The sequence below is a fragment of the Budorcas taxicolor genome, chromosome 9 (genome assembly GCF_023091745.1).
Source record: "Budorcas taxicolor isolate Tak-1 chromosome 9, Takin1.1, whole genome shotgun sequence".
Taxonomy (NCBI): domain Eukaryota; kingdom Metazoa; phylum Chordata; class Mammalia; order Artiodactyla; family Bovidae; genus Budorcas; species Budorcas taxicolor.
Window position 1 is genome coordinate 35,109,756 of NC_068918.1, and position 19,506 is coordinate 35,129,261.

At 37.8% G+C, this 19,506-nt stretch overlaps 1 protein-coding gene and 1 non-coding gene across 2 annotated transcripts in view; one reads left to right on the plus strand and one right to left on the minus strand.

Moving 5' to 3' along the window:
- Window positions 1–19,506, minus strand: part of CRYBG1 (crystallin beta-gamma domain containing 1) — a 228,536-nt gene that overhangs the window by 106,782 nt on the left and 102,248 nt on the right. The gene's annotated exons all lie outside the window — the stretch shown is intronic.
- TRNAW-CCA (transfer RNA tryptophan (anticodon CCA)) lies at window positions 16,523–16,595 on the plus strand. Its single transcript has one exon. It is a non-coding gene; the product is annotated as a tRNA-Trp (tRNA).

Below are 19,506 nucleotides of genomic sequence, written 5' to 3' on the forward strand. Positions count from 1 at the left end.
ATCCCCAAGTACTTTTCACCTATCTGGTAAGGAAACGTTTCTGCTCTCATTTGAATAATATACAGAGAAGATTAAAAATAGAGATGATCCTGTGGAAATATGAACAGTGAATCCAGGTCCGCATCACCTATCAGCAGGCCAGGCAGGTACTCTGAAATGCTTTCAGGGAAAATCCACTCATTGGTATACATGCATTCCCATTGGTATACATCTGTTTTCATAGCTCATTCATAGCTCTGCCATTCCTGATACTAGGATACTGCCTATAAGGTCAAGATTCATCTGCTTTTTGCTTACAGGATTTACCAGACACACTCTAGAAGGAGAAAGCAAGTTTCCTGTTCAACCCTGCTCACTGAAAGCCAACATAACCTTTGGACCTAAGAGATATCCTCAAAAAGCTTAGTTCAAGTAACTTCTGTCTAAAGACTAGAAATCACAGGATGCATTTTCCTTCCATTTCCTCATGCCCATGTCCCCTCCTCCAGCCCCAACCATGCCAAGCAGAGAGTAGCTTCCCATCATGAAGAAAACCACAAGGGTAGGGCCAAAATACTGCAAGAGCAACATGTATTTGGGTCATTTCCATCTGACTGTGTTCAACAAAGTAATACATTGATTCTATAGTGCAGGAAACTCAAGTTCAAGAATTCCAGGACTCTCTATTAAGCCCAGACTCCAAGTCCACACTACTTGGAGTCTGGGCACAAATAACCCTTGCTTTTCCTTATTTGCCAAGCAGAGATAATGATACCAACTCAGGTGTTCACGTATGAGCTAATTAATGATTACACCGGGTTAACTATAAAGAGGCTTCCTGTACAGGCAGGCAGTATGTCCCTTTAGGAGTGACACATGGTAATTATACCCTGTGAGAGCCCAGCAGAACCAGGTCAATCGCTGAGGACGGTGATCTTAGTAGACCCACCCCATTTCTTTATGACTACATACTTGTTTCTTGGTTTTCTATTTGAGATTCATCCTTTTCATGGTGCAGAATTATTTTATTAATATTTCTTGTTTAAGTTCTTACCTATGACTGGCTTTCAGTCACTTCAGAGCTTTGTGTTTACCAGGCTTCAGTTGAACAGACAGGATAAGAATGACTATACTAACACCTGGGGACAAAGGGAAGCTCCCTGTCCCTGAGGAGAGTTCAGACATGGCCTGGAAGCCTGAGTGCTGCACACATGCACACTCACACACACACACCCCACGGCCCTCCCATCCCCAGCAGCACATGTGACAGCTTACTATCTCTATATGGGTAGACTCCATGGGCCTCCATGGGGCAGAGTTGCCAAAGCTGTTTCTTACAAAACTGGATCCTGACCAAAAATATTGACTTTCTGTTATGTAAGATAGCTGCAAGGAAAGATTTTTTTCCCCCTTTTAATGCCATTAATTGGGGCAGAGGATGGGAAGGTTGTGACACAAAGGAACAAAACAGATTTCAGATCTGACTGCCTAGGAAACACTGTAGGGACAATCGCAAGCTACAGAACAGTAGGAAAGAGAAGCAGTGTCCTGTCTGTACAGTGTCAAACTGAAATCAGTAAATCATAACAAGACCCTACTGTATAGCTCAGGGAACCCTACTCAATGCTCTATGGTGACCTAAATGAGAAGGAAATGCAAGAAAGAGCGGATATATGTATACGTATTGCTGATTCACTTTGCTGTATGGTAGAAACTAATACGACACTGTAAAGCAACTATATTAAAATTTTTTTTAATTAATAATTTGGGAGAATGGCATTGACACATATATAATATCATATATGAAACGAATCACCAGTCCAGGTTCGATGCATGATACTGGATGCTTGGGGCTGGTGCACTGGGATGACCCAGAGGGATGGTACGGGGAGGGAGGAGGGAGGGAGGTTCAGGATGGGGAACACGTGTATACCTGTGGTGGATTCATGTTGATGTATGGTAAAACCAATACAATATTGTAAAGTAATTAACCTCCAATTAAAATAAATAAATTTATATTAAAAATAATAAAAAATAAAAACAAAAAAGAAATTAATAAATCAAATGAAGACTGAACAAAGTGCTCAATACCTACTGTTAGGGAGCCACTAAAAAACAAAATGGTAAGGAAGTTAACTTGAAAATAAAAGGTACAGTGAAACATTTAGTCATTCATTCAACAGACATTTATTGAGTACCTAGTGTGTGCCAGACATTGTCTCAGGAAGGTGGTCAGAAGAGCAAAGAATAGGCAAAGGGCTCTGCCTCACAGAGTTTATACTGTAGGGGAGAAAGATAGAAAATAACAGGCAAACAAATAGGCAAAATATATATAGCAGTATGTACTATGCAGATAAGTCATGAAAGTTGAGATGCTGATGACTGGCCCTTCTGCAGAGGTGACACTTAAGCTGTGAAAGACAAGAAGGCATCAGTTCTGTGGAGCCTGGGGGCAGTGAGTTTCCGGCCAGGCAAACAGGTAGGGTCTAGTTCTCAAGACAGAAAAGGATTCAGCACAAGTACTTCCTCAGTGTGGCTGAGGTAGAGCAAACAGGGTTGGGGGGAGGGCGGGGAGTCTGAGCTGAGCAGGGGCAGGGACCAATTCACGAAAGACCTGTAAACCTGTATAAAGAACTGAATTTTCTTGGAAGAAAGATATTTGCAAACAAAGCAACCGACAAGGGATCAATCTCCAAAATACACCAACAGCTCATGTAGCTCTGTGTCAAAAAAATAAACAACCTAATCAAAAAATGGGTAGAAGACCTAAGTAGACATTTATTCAAAGAAGGCATACAGATGGTCTAAAAGCACATGAAAATGCTCAACACCACTAATTATCAGGGAAACACAAATCAAAACTGCAGTGAGTTATCACCTCACGCCAATCAGAATGACCATCATCATGTAGTCCACAAACAACAAATGCTGTCGAGAATGTGGAGAAAGGGGAAACCCCCTACACTGTTGGTTGGGAGTGTAAATCGGCCCAACCACTAGGGACAACAGTATGGAGGTTCCTTAAAAACCTAAAATCAGAACTACCATATGATCCAGCAATCCCTATTGCTGGGCATCTATCCGGAGAAAACCATAACCCAAAAAGATACATGCAGCCCAATGTTCACTGCAGCACTATTTGCAATAGCCAAGACATGGGAACAACCTAAATGTCCATCAGTAGAGGAATGGATAAAGATGTGATGCATATATACAATGGAATACAAATAAAAAGGCCATAAAAAAGATATAATGCCATTTGCATCAAAACGGATGGGCCTACAGATTATCACAGTAAGTAAAGAAGTCAGACAAACATTGTATAATACCACTTGTACATGGACTCTAATTTTAAAAAAATGATACAAGTGAACTTATTTATGAAACAGAAACAGACTTACAGATATTGAAAATTTATGGTTACCAAAGGGGAAACATGGGAAGGAATAAATCAGGAACTTGGATGAACACATGCGCACTACTATATGTAAGATAAATAACTATTAAGGACCTACTGTATAGCACAGGGAACCTTACTCCGCATTCTGCGATAACTCATATGAGAAAATTATCTGAAAAACAATAAATATATGTGTATATATATATATATAACTGAGCAACCATACTTCGATAAAATTTATTAAAAAGAGACCTGAGTTTTCTCCGTGTGAAGGAAGCCATTAGAGAGTTACAAGCAGAGAAGTACAATAGTAGGATGTGATTTATGCCTTGAAAATGTGACACTGCTGCTCTGTGCAGAAAGAATGGTGGGGTAAGAGTACAAAAGAAGGGGGCAGAGAGACCAGTTAGGAGACAACTGCAGTGTGGCACTTATGCCCTTAGATAGTCCTGGGATAACCACTTGCTCACTGTTGGGATAACCAATGACAGCTGATCATTTTGTGTGCATCACTTCACATATCACATCTACATGTCTGTCAGGACATACAAGAGATCCTACATTCTGGAAAATTACAGATCACATTGAAAAACAACAGAGCCACAGCCAAACAGTACTCTGCACATCTGGACTATAGATTTATGAAGCTTTACTCATTCTGGCCCTTTTGACACCCTCGGTTTCCTGTAGACTTCCTACCATGCTTTTATCAGTGATTATGCCAAAACCACATAGTTCTCAATCATCAAGTCTCCCCTAGACCCATTTTGGCAGGGGGTGGGTGGGTAGTGACTTTCTTTCTCTACAAAGAAAAGTGAAGCTCTTCAGCAGGAATTCCTTCTTGTGTTAGTTTCACATTCTGATAGCCTGTGCCTAGTCTGTGTCTCCCTTCATCTCCAAAACTATGGTCCACTAGTGCTCAAGATCTGCCTCACGATAAATTTACACCTCCCGAAAGGTTCCCTCATTCTGGAGCACTTCTACTGGAGTCCCTTCTCTTTTCTCTTTTCAGCTTCTACAACTGCCTTGGCCTATCTTCACATGCAAACTTTCCCTCTGGGCCGCTACCCCACTGACAGTCTCTCAATCTTCCCCATCCATTCATTGCTGTCTTCAACCTGTAAATAAAAACTCAAGGTCCATTTCTAGCTGCCAGTGCCCATTCTCCTCTACTCCCATAATCTTCAAGAACTCTATGAATTCAGCCCTATCCTTCTTTTTGACAAATCCACTATCCCCTTCAACTTATTTATTGAATTCCCTATCTCAATTTTACTTTCTACTTCTGTGAATTATAATGTTTCTCCTTATTAAGTTCAATCATTCATTCTCTCATCATTTATTTGACTTTATAGATGACTCCTAGTTATGGTTGATTCTGTCTTATCCCATCACTGGCATTCTTTCTTCAAACTTTTACTACTGGTCCACAATCCCTTATGCAAAACCCACTGGGGCCAGAAGTATTTAAAAAGTAAGAATCTTCAGATTTTGGAAAGGTAGCATGTGTATGTACCATAATAGATTAATACTTCTGCAGCAAATATGTATAATAATTCACCGTAAGTGGGATGCTGCTGTTAACTTGCTAAGTTATGTCTGACTCTTCGAGAGCCCATAGACTGTAGTCCACCAGGCTCTGCTGTCCATGGAATTCTCCAGGCAAGAATACTGGAGTGGGTTGCCATTTCCTTCTTCAGGGAATCATCCTGACCCAGGGATTGAACCCAAGTCTCCTGCTTGGCAAGCAGATTCTTTACCACTGAGCTACTGGAGAAGTTGTAAATGGGATAATTAAAGATAATAAACTGCCTCATAAGAGTTTAGCTTAGATTTTTCTGCCAAATGAATTTTGATGTCAATTTACTAACAAAAAAAGAGAGAGAGAAAGAGAAAAGAGAAAGCAAATTAAAACAACTGAAAATTTTCGATTCTCTGATGGTAGTCCAAATCTATTTCTCCATACTGTTTTATGATTCTGAAACTTTCTACCTGGTTTTCAAGTTATTACTTCAAAGATGACATTTTCTAAAAAACAAATCATTTTTCCTTGCAAGCAGTCTTCCTTTCTAAAGAATTTCATTTGTCACCAAGGAATACCATTTTTCTAACCTCCCAAACTAAAAACCTTAAAAACTTTCATTCCACCCACTTTTTCTCCTACATGTAACCCATCATCAGATCTCTTGACTTCACCCATTCAGCAGCCTCTAAGTTAATACAAGCCCATGCTGGTTTCAAAGCCTTCTGGGAGGTTTCTGAGATTTCAGTCCCCATTTGTGTTCACAGGTTTCTACTTCCCTCAACCCTGCCATTCTATCACACCAGGAATATCAATGCCTCTACTTCTGAAATATTACATTCATCAGGAATGCTTCTTTGCTCAAGACTTTACAAGAATTTCTCTGTATTTAAAAATTGGATACCACCACATACTTATTCCTGAAAAAAAAAAATTCTACTTCCTAAGTTTTCTTTCTGTACCATTCTCTAACCAAATACATTCTGCTTTGCTTAATATATCATCTCATATGTTCAACTATCACCTTGATTCTAATGCCTTTCCTAATTCTAAGACAGGACAGCACTGAGTCAAATGTAATTGATATACTGGATGTTATTTATCTTAAATAAAATCAGTTTGTCATTTCTTTTAGGCTGGTTTTAAGGTAAGCTGTTGGTAATTTGTGGGACTGAATTAGTCAGTGTATTTCCAACAATTCCCTTTTCATTCCCTTCCATTTTTGTTGAAAGGAGAAACTCCCAAGGTACCTCATTAACAAGCACAAAATGGATAAATAAATAGCACATGTACCAAACATAAGGAACAAAGGACAAGCCACTGGCAGAATATTAGCATTAAAACTGTGGGAGCACTAGGGACGTTTAATGAGCCTTGAATGAATGCTGAGTGCATCAGTATTTGAATCTCTTTCCTTATTTTGTATACTTTGACCTTTTTCTGCTTCTTTTCTTTCCTCCTGTAAGCTACCTGCTAATTCTGTCATTATTATTTATGCTGTGAAAATATGTGTTGTTCTATTTAGTACTTTAGATGACTGTCAATCAATATTTACTCACAAACTTCATAATATTTGCTCTTTCAAATATCATTTTTAAAAAAGATGAGGGTAGAGAAGACAACTCATTGCAGGATCAGCTAACACCACAGAAAGTCAGAATATCAATTTATTCAACTATCACCATCCCCCCAACACACAATAACTCCAACCTGAATATCATTCTATGCAGTGACTTCATAAATGACCAGAAGGAAGTAATTAAGAATATCTTCACCAGATTTGTAGATAAAACTAGATATTCAAGGTTTCTATGCCCAGATAGATAAGAATGAATTTCAAAACAATTAATTAAATTTAAGAATGATTTTTTACGAATGAAAGAACATTTGGTAGGGACAAGCAGCTTACTCAGATTTAAAAACTAAATACAAGGTGTAATAGACAAATTGGCTAAGCACAAAGAGAACAGAAAAGACTTATATATGGGGAGGGCAGTGAACATATAAACAAGTCAGTGAGAGCAATGTAATTAGATTTCTCTTAAAAGGCAATATGATAATAAATTAATGCAAATGTTACAGACATTAGAATTAGACAAACATTATCAGTAATCTAGTCCAGCTGTTTTCATGATTTTATCAACAGTAAAGCATTTTATTCAAAAGAAGTGATGGAGGAATTTAGTCATATAGAAAACAAACATATCAATAAGTCAGCATCTCTGAATGAAGACAAGGCATGAACCTTGCAGGCCTGAGTTCCTCTCCCATCCAGCTTTCCATCCATCCCTTTCTTGCTGTTGTAGCCTCCAGGGCACCTCAGAGGATCCCAACAGCTCTACAGAGCACTGTCTCATCCAATTCTCATTTCCTAATTTATAAATTAAAAGCTGATGCCCAACAAGGATAAATAACTCACCCAAGATAACACAGTTGGTCTAAAGCAGAGCTGAAATCAGAGCTCTGGTTTTGGGCTAATAATTCTGTATTGCAATTATGGGTTTTGAGTGTCTTCTATACCACAGGCACAGCATTAGGTGTAAATAAAATGTGAATGGGAGTAGAGTAGTGGAGAAGAGATAAAATTTCTGAATAACAATATGAAGAAATCACTTGGGATATTATAAAACTCCATGAGAACATGACAGACATCAGGCAATATCAACTGAGAATTCAGGGAAATTTCACAAATGAGATAATATTTAACTTGAATGTTAAAGATGAATAGATATTGATCAGGCATAATTTTTTGTATTCACAGGTACTTACTAGATTACTTTAGCCAGTTTGGACTATTGCAGTTTTAAAATAAAACAGGAAATCAAAGAGGTCTCTTTTTAAAAGGTATTTATCATTGTTATAAATTGTCATTTTGTAAAATACCCCCAAAATTCAATATTTTGAATTAACATATACACTATGATGAAACTTCACTTAATTGGTAAACTCACAGAAGTTAATTATTAGAAGTATTTTGATAGTCTCTTTAGCTATTTTGGAAAAAGCCTATGAGAGAACCCAAGGGCAAAGTCCTCTGCACTGGTTTGAATATTATCACCAACGGACTTCCCTGGTCCGTTTATGCTCAGACAGTAAAGTGTATGCCTACAATGCAGGTGACCCGGGTTCAATCCCTGGGTCAGGAAGATCCCCTGGAGAAGGAAATGGCAATCCACTCCAGTATTTTTGCCTGGAAAATCCCATGGACAGAGAAGCTTGGTAGGCTACAGTCCATGGGGTTGCAAAGAGTCATACACGACTGAGCGACTTCACTTTCTTTCTATTATCACCAACAGGGAGATGCTTTAATTTGGGAGTTTTACTATCAATGACAGATCAATCTCTACTTCCCTCATTTTCTAAATTGGTCGATCTTCATTTTAAGATACTATTAAAACAAAATCAACTAGTAAAAAATTTCCACATTATTTGGGATTCTTGTTCAGATTATCTTGATGTGTTAACAGCACATTCAAGTTTCTAAGATCTACATTCAAAGTCAGCAAGGAATTAGGTGAGATGGCCTACTGTTAACTGAGATGACTGAGGTTGCCTTGGAGCGATTCGCTTAGGTTACAATTATCGTAATCACAGAGATCTCTCACAATCACCTGCTACTCAAAGGCTCTAAGCGTTTTAAGTTAGTGTTATCTTGTTGTCCTCCAGTCACAAGTTTTTGTTTTCCCCCATGTTCTTCTGAACATTTTTTCCATGTTGCTGGTTAAAAGTCATTAAAAATACCCCCTGGTAGCTGATAGTGAACCACTAATTAGCAAAGGACACAAACTGAAACAATGTAAAATTTTGACCTCTCTATAGATGATATTTGACTAAAGCTTCCAAAAACCAAAATCATTATGTACAATGGCAGAGACATGTCAAAGCTCTACTAAGAAGAAAAGACAGTAAAATCAATAATCATGGGACTAAGCACAGAATAATGAAAATATTAAGTCCCTTCTCTTCAGACTTGAATATAAGAAATGGCTAAGAGATCCATCTAACCAATATGGTCTGCAAAGTACTAAACTTCAAAAGTTTTATTCCATCTTCATTTGCCGATTTAGCATTCAGATAGTTTTCAAAAGTCCGTGTGCATGTGTGTGTGCAACACAGAAGCATAAATATATGTATGTATATACACACAAACACATATTTATACATTTAAATCTATTACCATTTCAATAGATTATGGGTTACACTCTAATCAGCATCTTGAGGGAAACAGCAGGTCAGAAGTACGCACGGCTTGCTTTTCCTAAAGCACATTACAAAACTAGTCTGACATACACATTCTATACATTCCATTCCAGTAGCTTCAGAGTTTTCCTGGGCAAAACAAAGCAGATGTATAATATTACAAGTGGAGAAGAGGGGGATGAATAAGCATCAAAGGCAAGTTCATGCTGGCGGGTGCTGGCTACCCTACATGTTACAAAGTAGCACAGAAAATCTACTGAAGCAACACACTGGCTTTTACAAGCAGGGACTGGGAATAGTGAAAAGACCTCGAGTCACCTCTCAATTTTAAGACAGCATCTCCTGTCAAATTAGGTACACAAAAAGCAGTTCTGAGCAGTTGATCCAGACTCTTAAAACATTCTACTGCTCAAAACACCTTTATATGATTTAATATCTGATTCAATTACTAACTGCAAATAAGCTCAGTGCAAACGAAAGTGGTTTTGGGGAGAATGTGAAGCAGCATGGTTCTCTTACAGTGTAAGGAGTTCTAAAAAGCTTAGAGCAGGGAGGACTGTCCCAGAGAACAGTGTGCAGCAGGAGCTACCCTCACTGGCATTGCCCTTCTGAGTAAAGCTTTAACCGACTGCAAAACAAACAAACAAAAAATGCTTAACACTAAGAAAAAGTATCTTAGTATATGAATAAATAGTGCTGTAGATACTTTCAAATATTTAAGATGAACATGGCATTAGCCTTGTGAAACAGTAACACATTCTCATTCACAATCATGTAACCCATGCTCAATTGTTATTAAAGAGACATTGGACAAATCAATGATTCAGAAGGATTCCCTCAGCAAGGACTTACCTCAAGATCCCTGGCATAGTACCTGTTTCTAGAATTTTCATATCTATTCCGGGAGGCAGGGTATCTGTTCCGAGGGTCCACACTCCTGCTGCGATTGTTGGCACACCTATCGCACCTGCCACTGCCACAGCCACACCCACAGCAGGTTCGACCCCCCATCGAGGTTCTGGATCAGACCAGTCTTCAGAGTTTCCTCAGGACAGAAGTAGTAATTGCAGAAGAAGCGGGGTGTCTAGAGTTACTTAAGCAACCAGATATGATTCCAATTGGCCCAAATGTCATTGAGCGTAGCCAGAGGGCTTTGTTTCTGACTAAAGATGGATCCCCAATGAGGGATTTCTGATCAAAACAAATATTCTATGATTAGAATATTCAAAAGAAGACAAAGCCCTACATTTTCATCTCTACAACCAAAATGATGTATGATCCTCTCTTGATGTCTTCAGGAAAACAAATGAGCATCACTGGCCAGCCACTCCTCTTTATTATGGGAATGATGTCATAAGAGTTTAAGTTTCGCTTGTACTACATTAGCTGGTAGGAATTCAGTTTGAAATTTAAGGATGCCAGGAGAACAATAACCATAATTACTACTTACAGAGAGCTCTGTATATGCCCTGGGCTTTACAATCATTAACGATTTCCTTACAAGACAGGCATGCTGGTAAGGATGACTATCAGCCAGGGATTCCTGTCAGAACTAGAAATAGAATCCAGAAGGACTTTAAATGTTCAGTCCTTGGTAGTTTGAATCTAAGGCTGCTGTAAATATTTTAAATTGTAAGTTTAAGAAATTCATTTGAACAAAGGGACTGAAAGACATGCAGGAGTAGAACTGGAGTGAATGAGAGGGAAAAACATCTCAGGGACTCTTCTGAGACTGTCATTTAGTTCCACTGCATGAATGACCACAAAGTATAATTTCAGAAGCCCTATTCCTGTTCCCATCTCCTCTGATACTCATTCTCTAGTAAGAGCAGGGAAGCATTTTGGTTTCTCACAACTTAACAGTTTCTCCTACACAGAATTCCCAACTCTAAAAACAAACAGCAAATTTAAACCCTAATTGGATAAACAAACACTAAATTATTTTTTTAAAAGAATGCAAAAGGTTCAAATGTTCCCTGTAAAAACAATTTTTATCCATTTTGAATATCAATGATTATCACTTTGTCAGAGTATCGTAAGCAAGATAAACCCAACACATAAATGAGCAGAAGAACATGAAATGAGCAGAAAACACGAAAAGATAATTCACTGAAGAAATGCAAATGGCCAATAAATGTAAAAAAAAAAAAGTTTAACCTCTTTCTTAATTGAAGAACTACAAGTATAAACAATGAGATATCAACAGAATGGCAAAATGAAAAAGATCAATTACAAACATCAATTACATTTATAAAGTGGTAGAAAAATAGGCACATTCATTCACTTTGGCTGGGAGCTTAGGCTGATAAAAACTTTTTATGGGTCATTTGACAATATCTGTAACATCTAAAAATAAGTGTGCTTTTGATTTAGTAATTTCACTTCTAGAGAATTTATCCCATAGAAATAGTGATCAAAAAACCCCATAAAGATGGAAATATGTAAAAAAAATTTTTTTTAAGTGCAGATAACTTTAATGTTCATAAATATTGGTTAACTAGAGAATAGTAGAGTCATTGTAATAGACATATGGAATACTACTATATTCCATACTACATATGGAATACTAATTGTTCAAAAGAGGCAAATGCATAGATACTGATTTGAAAAGGTGATCACAAAGACTGCTTAGTAAAAAGAAACGAATCAGAGAACTGCATACAGTATAGCTATGACAAACCTAGAGAGCATATTAAAAAGCAGAGACATTACTTTGCCGAAAAAGGTCTGTCTAGTCAAAGCTATGGTTTTTCCAGTAGTCATGTATGAATGTGAGAGTTGGACTATAAAGAAAGCTGAGCACAGAAGAATTGATGCTTTGAACTATGGTGCTGGAGAAGACTCTTGAGAGTCCCTTGGACTGCAAGGAGATCCAACCAGTCAAACCTAAAGGAAATCAACCCTTAATAGTCATTGTAAGCACTGATGCTGAAACTGAAGCTCCAATACTTTCCACCTGATGTGTAGAACTGACTCACTGGAGAAGACTCTGATGATGGGAAAGATTGAAGGCAGGAGAAGAAGGGGAGGACAGAGGATGAGATGGTTGGATGGCATCACCAATTAAATGGACATGAGTTTGAGCAAGCTCTGGGAGATGGTGAAGGAAATGGAAGCCTGGCATGCTGCAGTCCATGGGGTCGCAGAGTCTAACACTACTGAATGACTAAACAACAATGCAGTATATGATCCCTTCTGTTGGAAAAAGCATGAATAAACTAACTCTATTTCTATAAATGCATAACAAAAAGCTTTGAGAGGATATATACCAAACTAGCTACTTTCAAGTGTAATGGGAGAATTTGTCTTTATTTTGTATGCTTCATATTCTTTGATATTTTTTGCAATAAACAAATATTTAGAAAAAAAATAATGAATATATTACCAAGCTTTAAAACAAAAACAAAATAAAACCTGACTAGAGACAAAGCTTTATAGGTTACAGGGAAATGGACTGGCTAATATATACTAATATGTTTATTTATACATATGTAAATAAACAGCACCCATAGTTATTACCTCAAAGGAAGACAACACATGTACTTGGTGTATAAAAACAACAACAAATCACTCATTGATTTCCTGTTACCTCCTCGTGACTATGATACATTTAAATGTACAGTATCACAGATAGCTATATACAGGCTTGATTTTCCCAGAGCTAGCTATACACAGGCAATCAGTCTTTTTCTTGTAAGATCAGATATTTAGGTTTTAAGAGAAAAAGAACTGGTATACCATGTCCTGCTTTTGTATCACTGTTCTTAGGATACTAGAGCAACATTCTCCAGCCTACAGAAGACCCAACATGTGAAACTTCTTATGCAGAAAAGGCAGCTCTTGCTACATCCAATAATACCAAGCTTTTTCAGAGAGAAAATGTTCCCTATGCCACCATGATCCACTTTGATCTTTGCAACCCCACAGCCTAAGTGCTGAAGAAGGAAGGTGGAGTCATGCTCTGGAAACAGTCACATTGCCTTTCTGCTGCTCACACGTGGCTTGCCTACGTATATATACACATTCGGTGGACTTAAAACTCTACCTTTGAAAGCACAAATAAAAATTCAACCAAACTAGAGCTGAAATGCTGCACATTTGCAACAGCATTGTTTTCTACTACCTTTTATTACGAACCGACGGTATTTCATTCATGCAAAATTTATAGATAATGTTCCAGCCATACAGATGCAGTCTGACCCTGAGGGCCTCCTAGGCTGATAAGGAAAGAGACTTGAAAATCAATATGGTAAGTGCCGAGTTCATGATACATCCATGGTAAATGAACATGTTTTCCAGGGCAGGGATCACAAAGAAAGAGGTGTTTGAGCAGGATCTTAAAGGATGAGAATTTTGCAAGTAGACAAGTGGAAAGACTTCCTAGGCATGGGAAAGATTATAGGCAAAGATAGTAGAATGGTGCAATAAGAAACTTAGAACAACCTGACATCCCCTTGGGCAATGCAATCAGGATTGGTACTATTTACAGCAAATCAGAGAATCATAAAAAATCACACATGCATTCCTAAACCATTTCAGTGTAACTTTAATCACATATTTTGAATTTTGAACCATTTGAAAGTATTGCCTATTCAAAATTTTTTGAAGATGAAGGGATGAATAGGTATGACCTTTAATCACAATTTAACTTAAATCATATCTATTCATTCCTCTATCATCAAAAAATTTTGAATAGGCAATACTTTCAAATGGTTCAAAACTAAAAATATGAGAAATAACACAGTAGGATGTTTCCCTCCCACCTGCATCCCATCGGCCTCTTTTAAGTAATTATCACTAGTTTTTCATGTATCCTTTCATAATTTCTTAATGCATCTACAAAGATATATGTGTATATTCCAATTCCCCCTTTACACAAAATGTAACATACTGTAAACATTGCTCTCTATGTTGACTTTTTTTTGCTACCAGTATATTTATTTATTTATTTATGTATTTTTGGCCACATGGCATGCAGTATCTTAGTTCCCCAACCAGGGATCAAACCTGTGCCCCCTGCATTGGATGTGTCGAGTCTTAACCATTGGACCTCCAGGGAAGTCCTTCCTAACAGTATATTTAGCCTTTTAGAATAGTACTTATAGAGCACAGGAAGAATCCTGCCATGCAGCCAGTACAGACAGGGTCCCAGGGTGGGGTGGGTAAAGTGACATCAAGATCTGATAGACAATATAAGCAGAGATCTGGGACAAGGTAGTTCTAAGGCCCAGCAATCTGTAATCACACATGCAGGTAAGATGAAGTGCCACCAGGAGTGTCAAATGCAGTTTTGGCAGGGATAGATGATACTCATAAGTCCTTCAAGGAAGTCATTATTGGGAAGGACTTAACTTAGTAAGTAAATACCTCATTCTCAGGATTAGCATTAGGGAGTTGGAACTCAGGATTTCAAAGGTCTTACTTCTTGCAGGATAACTTCAGAAGGGCTCTGGGTGGGATTACTAACCTGGGTGATCTAAGACAAAGTGTAGGAGCCAAGTGACCAATGTTAGTGCACTGTGTCCTAGGCCAGCCCAATAGTGGAGAAGACCCAACACTGCGCACCAGGGGACTGGGCTGAGTGGACAAGTCTGAGGCCTCTTAAAGTGGGAAAGTGAAAGTTGTTCAGTTGTATCCGACTCTTTGCGAACCCATGGACTATACAGTCCATGGACTTCTCCAGGCCAGAATACTGGAGTGGGTAGCCTTTCCCTTCTCCAGGGATCTTCCCAACCCAGGGATCGAACCCAGGTCTCCGGCATCGCAGGTGGATTCTTTTCCAGCTGAGCTACAAGGGTAGCCCAAGAACACTGGAGTGGGTAGCTTATCCCTTCTCCAGCGGATCTTCCTGACCCAGGAATCGAACCAGGGTCTCCTCCATTGTGGGAGGCTTCTTAAGTAATTCATATTTTGAACTTGGTCCAGTCTAAGAAATGAGTTAAATCTGGGGATTGGCCATCCAGAGGAAAATTGGTTGGCCACGTAGAACAGCTAGGGAGAGAGAGAAAAGGGGGGAAATGATGGGGTTGGGAAGAGAAATGGGACCTTGCCTCTCAGTGTGGTCAACTACCTGAGGAACATGGTAAATGTTAGGAAATGTTCTGTCCTCTTTATTACCTGAACAAATGCTTGTTGAACTGAATTGTTATCCGTATTGACTAAACTAGAATAACCAGGGTGGAAGCTGGAAAACACTCCCCCTTGACAATTATAAGATTAATTGGGTGATGAAAAAGCTGTCAAAAGTAATGGTGGTAGAAACACCTCTGAGGTACTTGAGACTAAAGCAAATATCTGTCTGTTTTGGATGATTTGGGAGCAACCCAATTGCAAGAGTGAGATGAAAGATTCACAGATGTCTTCTGAATGATGGCTCAGAGAAGCATAGACAAGAATCAAAATCTGTACGTGCGACTTCTAGAGGAGCAGCCCTGATTTGGCAAAATTCCTTCTGTTCTATAGATTATAGTTACTTTGGTTTGGGGGTGCATGGCTTACTTTTTCTTTTAAAAAGTACGTATGCACACACTATACACATGCATACACACAGGCAATGGGAAATAGACACTTTATCCAAGTTCAGAATAAAATATCCAAATGGTTAAAAAAAGAAAAAGCTTTTTCCCCTTAACCAAACAATTGCTGTACCCGTTTATTCCCTTTAACTTGCTTAAGTTTGGCTCCAGAATGATTGAAAATGTGACAATATCACTTATCATAACTATTGTTAGAGAAATTTTCTAGATCAAAGAAGGTGATTAGAATTGAAGGAAAATTAAGAGATTTTCCTACTAGAGATCACTGAAATTCTCATTAAGGTAATTACCCTTTTTGATGCTGCTATTCTTTTGATGATGGTATTCTTATTCTTGTTTTTTTTAAGAAACGCTTTAATTAATAAAGGGTTTACTATATCCTTCTACTTCTCTGTGTATTCATTCTATTAATTTTTGAGAGTTTGAAATTGAAACTCCACCTAAAATCTTAATTCATCTACTTTAAAAAATAATTGTAATTATATAGTGGCATTATACGTAACCATTATATGTGATATGTTCTAAGTCTTTTGTACATATATTTCATAATTTAAAAAGTAAAAATAAAAGGTATTCTTTCACATCCCAGAAATATCCTTATGTAGTAGAATTAAGACATTTTCATTTACAAATGAACTAAGTAGTAAATATAAGAAGTAAAAAAATACAGCAAAAAGATATATTAATGTACAAGGTTAATCCTTTCTTATATGCAAAGAATTATTCAATATGATTATCATAGATGATATATGTTTTCACTTAATGATACCACTTTCTTGTGCTTTTCTCTCATATGAAAAGTCTATTACAAATATAAATATTAACATAAATATCTTCTACTCTAAAGCTGACTAAAGGTTTTACGTAGCTGTTTAAAGGAAATATTCCCTGGTGGCTCAGAGGTTAAAGCATCTGCCTCCAATGCGGGAGACCCAGGTTCGATCCCTGGGTCAGGAAGATCCCCTGGAGAAGGAAATGGCAATCCACTCCAGTATTCTTGCCTGGAGAATCCCATGGACGGAGAAGCCTAGTAGGTTACAGTCCATGGGGTTGAAAAGAGTCGGACACGACTGAGCGACTTCACCTTCACCTTAAGGGAAAAACTTGTTTTGTGTAAATAAATAAGATCCTTGGTGATTTTTCTCATATAAGATTTAAATTCTAGTAATATTCTGCTTTGATTTGTGGTTGTGCTCTTTTACCTAGGAAATGGCAACCCACTCCAGTATTCTTGCCTGGAAAATTCCATGGACAGAGAAGCCAGGTGGGCTACATTCCATGGGGTTGCAAAGAGTCGGACATGTCTGAGGACCCACAAGCTCTTTTTCCTAGCTGATGTATATACTCGTTTGAGAGGCAATATTATCTTAGTATTTAAAAATCCATTTCCATTTATACAAGCAGGTAGAACAAATGTCTTCTTTTAATTAAAGGATTCAATACAATATTGTCAGCTCTAAAGAAAGTCTAAGGAATTTTAACAACATGTTAAATAAGTAAACAAACACAATAACAGAGTGTGCAGAACACATAAAGAGAATGAATAAATCTTAATTGTTTGGGGGAAGACACACGGCTTAACTTCAGTGCAAATATAAACTGAAACATTTATATATAGATAATTATAAAACACTGGTGAAAGAAATCAAAGAGGACACTAATAGATGGAGAAATATACCATGTTCATGGATCGGAAAAATCAATATAGTGAAAATGAGTATACTACCTAAAGCAATCTATAGATTCAATGCAATCCCTATCAAGCTATCAATGGTATTTTTTCACAGAGCTAGAACAAATAATTTCACAATTTGTATGGAAATACAAAAAAACCTCAAAGAGCCAAAGCAATCTTGAGAAAGAAGAATGGACCTGGAGGACTCAACCTGCCTGACTTCAAGCTCTACTACAAAGCCACAGTCATCAAGGCAATCTCTTTAACAAGTGGTGCTGGGAAAACTGGTCAACCACTTGTAAAAGAATGAAACTAGATCACTTTCTAACACCATACACAAAAATAAACTCAAAATGCATTAAAGATCTAAACGTAAGACCAGAAACTATAAAACTCCTAGAGGAGAACATAGGCAAAACACTCTCCAACACACATCACAGCAGGATCCTCTATGAACCTCCCAGAATATTGGAAATAAAAGCAAAAATAAACAAATGGGATCTAATTAAAATTAAAAGCTGCTGCACAACAAAGGAAAATATAAGCAAGGTGAAAAGACAGCTTTCTGAATGGGAGAAAATAATAGCAAATGAAGCAACTGACAAACAACTAATCTCAAAAATATACAAGCAACTTATGCAGCTCAATTCCAGAAAAATAAACAACCCAATCAAAAAATGGGCCAAAGAACTAAACAGACATTTCTCTAAAGAAGACATACGGATGGCTAACAAACACATGAAAAGATGCTCAACATCACTCATTATCAGAGAAATGCAAATCAAAACCACAATGAAGTACCATTTCACACCAGTCAGAATGGCTGCGATCCAAAAGTCTGCAAGCAATAAATGCTGGAGAGGGTGTGGAGAAAAGGGAACCCTCTTACACTGTTGGTGGGAATGCAAACTAGTACAGCCACTATGGAGAACAGTGTGGAGATGCCTTAAAAAAATTGCAAATAGAACTGCCTTATGACCCAGCAATCCCACTGCTGGGCATACACACCGAGGAAACCAGAATGGAAAGAGACACATGTACCCCAATGTTCATCACAGCACTGTTTATAATATCCAGGACATGGAAACAACCTAGCTGTCCATCAGCAGATAAATGGATAAGAAAGCTGTGCTACATATACACAATGGAGTATTACTCAGCCATTAAAAAGAATACATTTGAATCAGTTCTAATGAGATGGATGAAACTGGAGCCGATTATACAGAATGAAGTAAGCCAGAAAGAAAAAACACCAATACAGTATACTAACACATATATATGGAATTTAGAAAGATGGTAATGATGACCCTGTATGCGAGACAGCAAAAGAGACACAGATGTGTAGAGCGGACTTTTTGACTCTGAGGGAGAGGGAGAGGGTGCAATGATTTGGGAGAATGGCATTGAAACATGTATACTATCATGTAAGAAATGAATCGCCAGTCTATGTTCGTTGCAGGATACAGGATGCTTGGGGCTGGTGCATGGGGATGATCCAGGGAGATGATATGGGGTGGGAGGTGGGAGGGGGGGTTCATGTTTGGGAACTCATGTACACCTGTGGCAGATTCATGCTGATGTATGGCAAAACCAATGCAGTATTATAAAGTAAAATAAAGTAAAAATAAAAATTTAAATTTAAAAAAACTCATAGACAAAAATAAATAAAAAGGGAAAAAAAAAAAAAAGACAGTATGGTACTGGCACAAAGACAGAAATATAGATCAATGGAACAAAATAGAAAGCCCAGAGATAAACCCATGCACCTATGGACACCTTATCTTTGACAAAGGAGGCAAGAATATACAATTGAGAAAAGACAATCACCTTAACAAGCGGTGCTGGGAAAACTGGACAACCACTTGTAAAAGAATGAAACTAGATCACTTTCTAACACCATACACAAAAATAAACTCAAAATGGATTAAAGATCTAAACGTAAGACCAGAAACTATAAAACTCCTAGAGGAGAACATAGGCAAAACACTCTCCAACACACATCACAGCAGGATCCTCTATGACCCACCTCCCAGAATATTGGAAATAAAAGCAAAAATAAACAAATGGGATCTAATTAAAATTAAAAGCTGCTGCACAACAAAGGAAACTATAAGCAAGGTGAAAAGACAGCCTTCTGAATGAGAGAAAATAATAGCAAATGAAGCAACTGACAAACAACTAATCTCAAAAATAT